This window comes from Marmota flaviventris, chromosome 4, assembly GCF_047511675.1.
Source record: "Marmota flaviventris isolate mMarFla1 chromosome 4, mMarFla1.hap1, whole genome shotgun sequence".
Classification (NCBI taxonomy): Eukaryota; Metazoa; Chordata; class Mammalia; order Rodentia; family Sciuridae; genus Marmota; species Marmota flaviventris.
Window position 1 is genome coordinate 3,171,373 of NC_092501.1, and position 10,000 is coordinate 3,181,372.

Genomic DNA, 10,000 nt, shown 5'->3' on the forward strand with positions numbered 1-10,000 from the left:
CTGTATTCTTCAAAGGTGCTGGACAAGCTCAGGGCAGCAGTAAGGGCGGCCCTTGTGGTCCCCATGTTTGGTTCAAGGCTGTCTTACACAAGGCTTTGCCACATAAGTGTTCAATTGACACAATCTGTTTGAGAAGTGCCATGAGTAAACTTCTCCTGGAGGCGTGTCTGCATCCTGGGTTCCAGTCCCAGACAGCTCCACCGGCTGTGACACTAGAGGGAGGCTTCTGGCGCTGGACAGTACTCGCCAAAGCCCAGTGAAGGGGGAATGGGCGAGTACTCGTTGACTACTCCTGGCCTTGGAGTGTGTGTGCAGTGGCAGGTGACCACGCCTGTGTCCTGGTGGCTACAAGGTCCGTGGCAGGGGACAGCAGGGTGCTCTGGGCTTGACACCTGCTCTGCCCCATCTGAAGGTGCCCTGGAGGGGCCTCGTCTCCCTCTGGTGCACTGTCCCCTCTCTGGAAGGTGTAACACAGGGTGCTAAAGCCCCTGCCTTTGCAGCCAAGGGAGGGTCATGGCAGTTACTCAGCCTCCTCCCTTTCCAGGAGACACTGAAGGAGCACAGGAGACAACATGTAAGGCTACCCCTCCCCAGACCACAGGGACCCCACAGGCATTCCTGGGCTGTGTCCTTGGAGGCACCAGGTACCCACAGTCCAGCACCTCTACGTGGTCAGTGTGGGAGACAGGGCTTGCCCATGCTAGGGGTCATATCCTCCCATGGGACCAGCCCACGGGGGACTAGGGCCCAGAACTGCTGAATGACATGGGGCAGCAGGCATAGCTGACAAGGCTTCATATTCCTTGGCCACCTCTGGGGCTCCCTGCAAGATCCAGAGATGAGAGAGATTGACTTCTCCAGATTCTGAGCCCCCCAGTGTATTAAAAAAGACATATCAAAATGAGATATTATAAAATTGAGGCATCTTAATGCTCAACATAAGAGTCTTCAACTTTGCACTGTGCGTCACAGTGTCCCCAGGTCTCCAGTCTGCGTTTCCTCCTCAAGCATGATGGTCAGTAAGTTACCCAAGCTATTCAGCACTTGATTATCAAATAGAATTTGTGTTGGATGATTTAGCCCAACAGTAGGCTCATATAAATACTCAGAGCACATTTGTGGTAGGTGAGGCTAATTGTGAGGCATGGTGGTGGGTTAGGTGTATTTGAAGAATTTACACGTAGGGCATTTTCAACTTATGAAAACTTCCAGGCATATCGGAACAGAACCGCATTGTAACTTGAACCTCTGCATACTCCAACAAATAGGTGCTTTTGCTGGGTATAAAGGACAACCACTGTGCGTCCTGGTTCTGGGAATGGCCGGGGTCAGAATCCTGCCTCGGGCCTGATAGGGCCTCCCTGGCACCTTTCCCATGGGACCACTGGCCTGTGTGAGCTGCAGCCACAGCTGTGCACGTATTCATGGGGACTGTTGGTGTGATCCCACATGTGCCTGAGTCTGTGGCCTTGGCCTAGGCTGTAGCCACAGCAGGTGCTGTGCAAAGACCAGCCAGGTCTTGTCATGTGACAGCCCTGAGCCTCTGGGTGATGTGAGACCTGGCTTCCTGTCTCCCTACTCCTCTGAGTCCCATCTTTCTGCCCTCCCTCGTGGAGTTTTTGTGAGAACCAGGGGTAAAATCTATACAGTGTCTCTATATGGCAGGCCCTTGGTGAAGAGTGCCTCATGAAGGACGTTAGTGACATTGAACTTATGTCTAGGTCCATGGGAAGCTGCCTGCATCCTGAGCGCCCTGGAGGTAGAGACATCGATTGATTGATCCTGAGCCATGTAGTGGCACCTGCACTGTGGCAGGTGTATGTCAGGTGATAGGTGTCCCGAGCAAGCCACAACCTGCATTTGCCTAGTGGGACCCAGTGAGCACGTGTCTACATGTGGCAAGACTGATTTGCTCTGCTCAGGAGGATGCTACTTGTTCTTACATCAGACCAGGGGACGGTCTCACTGGGTTCTTTCCTGGGTTCAGATCCTGGCAGATGCAGGTGCTTTGGCAGGGAGGTCTGTGTGGCTACTGTCATGGTGGAGAACTTTTTAAAAGAGAAAATATGACAGCAGAGAGGTCCTGCTCCCTTCTCTGCGTTGCCTGTGGTCTGCTGATGATCCTGTCCCAGTGCTGCAGAGAAAGGCCCTGGGCTGAACACTTGTAAACAAATGCAAGTGTGCAGGGAGGGAGGTGCTGCCTGTCACTGGTTGGCAGGCGTCACATGACAGTGGTCCCAAGTCCCGATTCTCTGGGACCAGTGGGTGGGGAAGTGCAGCTGTCTCTACCGCCTGTTGTCCTCTGGCCAGAGGTGATGCCCTCTTTGGCCAGAGGTGCCCTCCCCGGGTGTCTGTGTGTCCCTCACCTCCCCCAAGGGAAGCTGAGTTGGGTCCAGCCCACGGCCTCCCCAGAGGCCTGCCCTCCATTTCCGAATGGTGTTGCGTTCACTCCGAGGCTGGCTGGGCTTGGTGGGCCACACTCCAGGGTCCTGCTGCCCAGGACTCAGGGGTTTCCTCCCGAGCACGGGCACTTTGAAGGAGGCCACGCTGCAGCTCAGCCCTTCCTAGCTGGAAGCTAATTTATTGCCTCCCCCCCACACCCCAATCATTAGTGGGAATATACATTTCAAACGCAGTGTAAGGGATATGTGGGGGGAGGCAGTACCTCAGGGAGCAGAGGAGAGATGGGGTCATACCCTGTCTGACCTGGAAGCTTCTGTCTGATTTGCATTGCCCCCAAATTGATGGGGACAACGAGGTAATCACCGGGAGCCACTCCCTGCTGAAAGCTGAGCCTGCCCCACTGGATGTCACGGCGTGGGCGCCATCCCTGGGCGTCTGGTTCCCATCAGCGTCCCAGGCCCTGGAGGCTGCCGGGATACCCTCACATTTAACCTTCCTGGCGTGGGGCCAGCCACGGGGCAGCCGGGCCAGGGGATAATGAACCTGTGTGCAGAGGAGGGGCTGCCCGCCAGCCTGTAGGGGCTGGGAGGGACTTTACAAAAGGCCTAAATGATCTGTTTACAGTGACCTGAGAAATACCAGGTTTTTCAGAACCAGACCCTATTAGTCAACCCAGAGTGGGCACAGTCGGCCTCTCCTGCCCAGGAAGGGGAGGTGGGCCGAGCCCCACCCGTCCAGCCCCTTCGCCTGCTGCTCTCAACCACTCTCAAGTCACAATTACCTTGGGAGGCTGTGGCAGTTGAGTTGATTAGCACGGTGAATTAAAAGAAGGAGTCACAAATGACATGTCCAGTGCTTCCATACTAGTCCTTAGTATTCCCAGTGCGCCTCACCCCTGTTGTAAGAAGGTCAAAAATTAGAGAGAGAGAACAGTTTTCAAGCAGCTAGCACTTAGGAGCAGAATTAACAATCACTGTGTATGTAATTGCCAGTTAATAGTGAATCGCCTTCTAGACTGTAAAATGCAATATAAACGGGTGGGCACTGAAAATTAAATTAATGAGATATTTGCTGCATTTAAAAGCGAATAGTGCAAATTAATAACTGGGTGCAATGCTCATTTTAATATTTGTCTAATAGTGTACCACTTGCTTATTTAATAATAATTAAGATAGTACTGGAATCTCCTACCTGGGAAACCCATGTAGAGGCATTTGTAACATCACTAGTAGAAAAACATCGAGTTGTTAAGAGTAATAAAAGAAATTATTTTTTAATTAGAATAGAAGCATTACAGTGTTGCTTGATTAAGACAGATTGGAGTTTGCATGCTTCTAATTGAAATTATGTTATCACAAAAACTAGTTTTACAGGCATGTCCTAAAGTGTGAAGTGCTACAGCAAAAATGTGTGTTGCTGTTTTCTTAAAATGTTCAGAGTGGTCATTGGCAGAGTGGTCTCCCTTTAAATCAAGAATGGAGGCCACTGGTGGAGGCTTGACATCAGCATTGTTCCCAGGACACCAGGAATGGGCTTGGGGGACTTCAACTGTTGACCTCTTACCCTGACGTTTGATTGACCCACCCTCATTTTAGAGATTTCTTTTGCTCAATTTAAGAAATTATCACAAATTACTGTGAGTCAAGGTGTCGCCAGTGACAGACTGAGCCAGTTCCTGGATGAGATATTGGCAGGCAGCAGCGAATGTCCTGCAATGGACACGGGGAGCTCTTGACTCCAATACCTGGACCAGCCCCAGGTCTGTGATGCGCTCACTAGTTGGGAACATAAAAATGATTATTTTCTGCACAAAGACATGCATTCAATTTCAGGCTTATGAAATCATTCCTCAGCCAGCAACTGCTGACAGTTTGTGTTCTCTCTGATGTAGTATTTATGTTTCTCTTAAAAAAAAAACATGTCCAAGAACTGGCTGCATGTCGAGGGCCAGTGGTTCCTCCTGAGGGCTGTCCTGCAGCCGTGGCCACAGTTCCCACCGAGGCTGCTGGCAGGGCTCCGTGTTCATCCCCTGGGAAAGCCTGGCAGTGCTGGATCCTGGGGGAGACCTCTGGTGTGGCCCAGACGGGGTTCCCCCAGGGTCAGCGGGCCGGGCCAGCTCCTGCTCACCTCCCTGGCTGCTGCACCTCAAACACATCTGCAGAGCCAATGATTCCTAATTGCCGCCCACAAATCATGCCATTTTACCCTGATGAACCAAACGGCAATGGCTGCCTTAAGCGTAAACCACCTGATTGTTTCCATTATAGGGTTACAGCCACGTACGTGGACACAGTGAGAAACAGTTTCAGGTTCTGGAGTTTGGGCAGCATAAGCCTGAAGCAGCCAGTGACCCTACCCTTCTTGGCCAGGGCCAGCGGAGCCCAGCTGCCCACTGCCCATTCCTGTCTGCAGTGTGCATCCTGTGGCCATGCTGGCCATACTGATTGAAAGTTCAGTTCTCCATCACCCCTCTGCGCTGTCCCCAGAGCAGGGACACCTCTGGGTGCCTTGACTTTTACACAAGCCATCTCCCTGCAGGATAGCGCGGGGTTGTGCTGTCAGCTCGGGCGTCTCTTGCCCTGAATCGAGGTTTTCATCCCACCAGCCCGTGACTCGGTGATACTCCCCTCCCCACCTGGTTCTTGTCAGTTGTCTGTGGCAGGAGAGGTGGCACACTTCCCCAGCCTGCCCCTTCTTCACAGTGGCCAATGCTAGGGTCCTCGGGCCTCCAGGGCAGAGCTGAAAGGCAGGTGGTATGGGTGCCCACCTGGTGTCCTCCCTCAGTGGCAGCATGACCACCCCACGCAGGAGCAGGTCAGCTGCCAGCATGCTGAGCTGGAGCTAGGAGTGGGATTCAGTAATGTGTCCCTTTAAAGAGGGTTGTGGGAGGGCTCCCGGGTCCCTGCTGTCCCCTCTTTCCTGTCTCGAAGGAGGCCAGGAGAATGAGATACACCGTTTGTGCTATTGCACAAGTAGACTATTTGTCCTAATCAGTGACACCCATTTACTAGAATTGCTTAAAATGAACTATACCTCATACAGAAATCGCACATTTAGAGAGTTCCATTCATCATGTGAACATTGAGGGCCAGTAAACTTTTCTGCCCCTCCAGTGGGATCATAGGCATGCATCAAAATGTTAAAAATGATTGGTGAGAGGGAGCTGTCACCCATTTATCAAGGGAAAGAACATTATTTGCTAATTTCCCAACCAGGCTGCTGACAGGGTGCTTCGTCTTTGGACCCATGGTGACCAGCGTGGCCTTTCTGTTATTAGTACAAGTCAAGCGCTTTTGGGCTGTTGCTAACAAGACACATTTGTCTGTCATCAGAGGGGGGTTTGGTTGCCTTCCAAGTGGCTGTGACCCAGTCTGCTCCCTGCACCCCGATTGGCTGCGCTTGCCGGGGCCACACAAGCCCTTGAGGGGAGACGGACTGATAAATCACGAAGTTTCCATGTCAAGGTGAAGGTATTGACTCCTCGGCACCCTGACAAGACGAGCATGAGGCGACGGCCATCCGTCTTCCCCAAAGGACAAAGGGGTCGTCGGTTTCACTTGGGATGGGCGGCGTGTGTGGCTCTGCTGCGGGCAGGCCTGGCCTTCTTCCCCAGAGTGCCGCAGGGTCTGTGGTCCCAGCACCCTCCCCATGGCAGTGCCTGGGGGCACAGGGCAGAGGTAGTGGGAGAGACGGGGCCCCCATTCGGGGGTTTATTTCCAGTTCTGTTTGGGAAGGACACCCTTCTGAAGACAGTGTGAGAAGCCCTGGGCTGGGGGAGCCGGGGCCATGTGCGCCATGCGCTCTGTTTCTGGACATGTGGCTCGAGCGGGCACTTGAGGTCGGAAATGGCTGACAAGCGCTGTCTGCTCGGGCACGTGTGGCGCAGGCTGGGTCCTGGCACTGCTGGGCTGTGGCCCGCTGGTGCACCCAGGGGAGGTTTGAGGCCCGCTGCACACACTGCTAGGGGCTGAGGCTTGGGTCACAGAAGCAGAGCCTGAGAAAAAGTGCTTTCATAAAATTATCAACTGGAATAGTTGAACCTTTCTTATTTGTTATAGAAAATGCAAAATAAGTAGCATCTAGCTTTCTTCTCTTAGAGAGGTTTTTAGATAAACAACAGAACGGAAAACTCATAGTGATGTAGACTCTTTACTACACACACAAAAAATCGTCGGATGCAGTAACGAGCACGTGCAAGAACTTGACTCCACAGGCGTGGGTGCTTATGGGGGAGCGTGGGTGCTCTGGAGGACTTGTCACAGAGCGAGTGAACACTGAGAACACAAACTCTGTGGAGACAACAGGATGCCGCAGACCTGGTGCCAATCCTGTGCAGACTGGAGTTTGGGGGCAGCCTGACCCGGGGTTATCTTCCTCTCTCCCCTTTGGTCCCCACCCTCTCCACTGAGGTGGTCCTCCTGTGTCATCCACACATGGAGATTCTGATGAGGGCAGAGGAGCCCCGTAGGTCCTCTGGCCTTCTCGGGCCCTCACGGCTTCCCCACCAAGCATCCAGTGGCCACCGAGGAGCCTGACCTCCGGAGCCAGGTGATGGGATGGAGGTATGTTCGGCCAGATTCCTCTCCATCTTTTCACCTGAAGTGTTGAGCTGGCACCTCTCCTCTGGTCCCGAGAGGGGTGGGGGCTGTGGCCTGTGGCCCTCACTGATCACATGAGCCCATGCACCCAAGGCTGGGGTCCAGCCAGACGTGTGAGCAGTGGCGATCCTTTTACCCCGTGCTTTGGAGACCAACTCTGTTTTCCTAAGGAGCGCCTCCTGGCACGGCTGGGGCCTGTGAGCACTGAGCTTCCAGGTGTGCACCCACGAGGGTGTGAGCCCTGCAGGGTGCCGGTGGCTGAGACCTGGCACTGGCTGTGGTGAGTCCCAGGTGAAAGCCTGCAGCCCGGCCTCCTGCGCTGGCCCTGGGTGGAAGTGCAGTCGTTCCCAGTTAGCGGAGTTTGCTGCCGTGAGAGAGGTTAGCGTGTGGCTGCCAGACACTGTGGGAGGTGCCAGGCCTCACAGGGCTTCCTGCCCTTGGGGGCTTTGGGCTGACACTGCTGACATTCTGTGTCCGCCCCACGGACCAGGCCTATGGGCTGCTCCCGCTGCACACGTGCTCAGCTGTGTCCCCGTGGCCGCAGGCCCTCTTCCCACATTCCTCGGTCACCTGTGCTGCTCCTCACCTGCATGGGTAGAAAAACCAAGTGGAGTGACCTTCAGGGTGAGTGTTGTGTCATCTTAGAGGTGCATCGTGGTTTGGCGCCACCTCCACACAGCTTGGAATTGCCTGTGGCATCTACGTTTGGAGTTTGCCTCTCTGGGCCAGGGCCTCAGCTGCATGCTGCAGTAATTTGGGACGGGAAGGAAACCACCGGGTCTCAGAGGCCCTTCTGATTGGGGTGTCAGGGACAGGGCTACGTATTCTTGCCACTTGGCAGTGGGCTCCTGACCAAAGGGACATGACGATGTCTTCATCCGGGCAGCCTGGGGCCTGCACAGCCCTTGGCAGATGTCTGATGCAGAAGCTGAGCTACAGTCCCTCTGACTCAGTGTCTAGTGGGGACCAACAGGATGCAGAAGAGGAGTTGATAGTCATGACTAAGAAGAGTCCAAGTCCCCTGAGAAGGGGTGCAGAGGGGTCTGGGATCTTGTAGGAGGAAGAGTCCTGGCAGGTGGTGTGGAGCTTGCAGCCCTGGAGGCTTGGTGGGGGGCCAGGGGTCTTCAAGGGGGAGGGAAGAGGGTGAGCCACAGAAGGGTGGCTTGGACAGCAGGTGGAAGGGGTGTGAGTAGCCCAGAGGCACGGGAGGGGAGGTCAGGTGGGGACACAGCACACTGGTCTCAGGGCAGCAAGATGGTTTCAACCTGTGTGGGAGTGGGGCTATTCCATGAGACTCAGTACTTGGGTCAAGCTTGGCAGTATCTTTAAAGGCACTGCCTCTGAATGTTCCTTTTTTGGGGGGTATTGAGCCTGATGAATTAGGAGTAAAAAATGTGTCTGTGGAAGTTGAAAAGGGCAATCATGTTGGGAAGCTGTTTCACCCCCGCAGCAAAACTTCATTCTCTGCTGTCCTTGGCCCATAGCTGGGTCCTGTCGCACGTGGCCCAGTGTGGTCTCTGTGCTGTTAGACAAACAGCAGGAGCACCGGTACTGCCAGACGGCTTGCAGACCAGAGGCCTGTCCCCAGGTGGGTGTAGCTGGCATGCCCTCTCATTCAGATCCACAGGGTTGCTTTGCCTCAATCATTTCTTCACACACAATCCACAAATTTAGGTTCGCCCCAAGTGTACACTGAATGGTCTTTAACATATGTCACAATATTGTGTAAGTGCTGGTCCAGTTACTCAAGAACAGTCCAGTGGGCCCCCAACCCCTCTCCTGTAGCCTCCAGGGTACCTCCTATTCTGGACACTAATGTCAGGGAATCATGGGCAGAGCCCTGCTCAGGGCCCTGGGGGTCACCTGTGCTGCATCATGTGTTGGGGTGCTGTTCTTATAGGGTTAGGCCACACTGTGTGTCCACTCGGCAGCTGGCGGGTGTAGGAGATCAGGACCATGCTGCTGAGCACCGTCACAAACTCGGCCCCTTCACTTTGCTTCGCAGTTGGAGACATCTTGACAGCTTCCGAGTTAGCCTGGCATCTTCAAGGAGCTGGGTGGCCATCATGCCTCAGCACTTCTGAGCACCTACTATGTGCGCTGCCCTGAGTAGGGCAGGCACATGGCAGAGGGTGACCCTGAGTGATCTGCCTTCCGCGTGTTAGGAGAAGGGACACCTAAATAGGAGAATGGGGGCCTCAGGAGGGGCTCCTGTGGTGGCACCACCAGCCCAGGGCACAGGAGGGACCTTCCTCTGTCCTTGGTCATGGCAGGGGCACCGCCACCTCCAGAGGGGCCCCCTGGAGCTCATTTTACAGCTCACCCTGCACAGAGATTTTCCGCTGGGTTAAAGTGTACAAATCCATTGCTCGGATCGCTCTCCGCAGAGCATTGTGTTTCTGACTAGGAGTTTAGGACCCCCGCTCCTCCCCCAGAAAGCCTCCAAAACAGTTGGCCGCCCAAGGACAGTTTCTTCAAGCCCAGCACAGGCCAGGCATGAGTGCTATCTTGGCTGTGTTGAGGTTCTCACCTGCTGGTAGCTTCCAGTACCTGCTCGTCGCTACTCAGAGGGGCTGCGATGCCAGGATACGTTGGGGTGGGGGCAGGGGATGCCCAGGCCTGGTTGGTCTTGGGAGTGTGTGTGCTGGGCCGCGAGCGAGCGGAGAGGCGGGGAGGTGAGGGCGCCCTGGGCCCAGGTTTTCCTTCGCTGCCGGCTGGGCTTGGTCGATGTAGTTCCGTGAGGACTATAAAAGCGGTAATCCAGTGTATTCTTCGAGGTGTGTAAACAGAAGTGTTTGAATGCAGTCCAATAGTTGTCAGCAAGGGTATTATTTTGGTAACAAGGAAGATGAGCTGTCCCCTTTTCTGCATTTGGTGTCACATCACAATGCCGCCATCCGCTGCCAGGCAGTGGTGAATGGAAGCTGGTCCCTGTGCAGGAGGCCCGGTTGGGCTGTCATGTGAATACCAGAACAATATTCCCGACGTGAACGAGGAGA

General features: G+C 54.4%; 1 protein-coding gene across 13 annotated transcripts in view; it reads left to right on the top strand.

The window, feature by feature from the left end:
- The window catches only part of Ebf3 (EBF transcription factor 3), a 125,557-nt gene that overhangs the window by 96,347 nt on the left and 19,210 nt on the right, over positions 1–10,000 (top strand). The window lies entirely within an intron of this gene.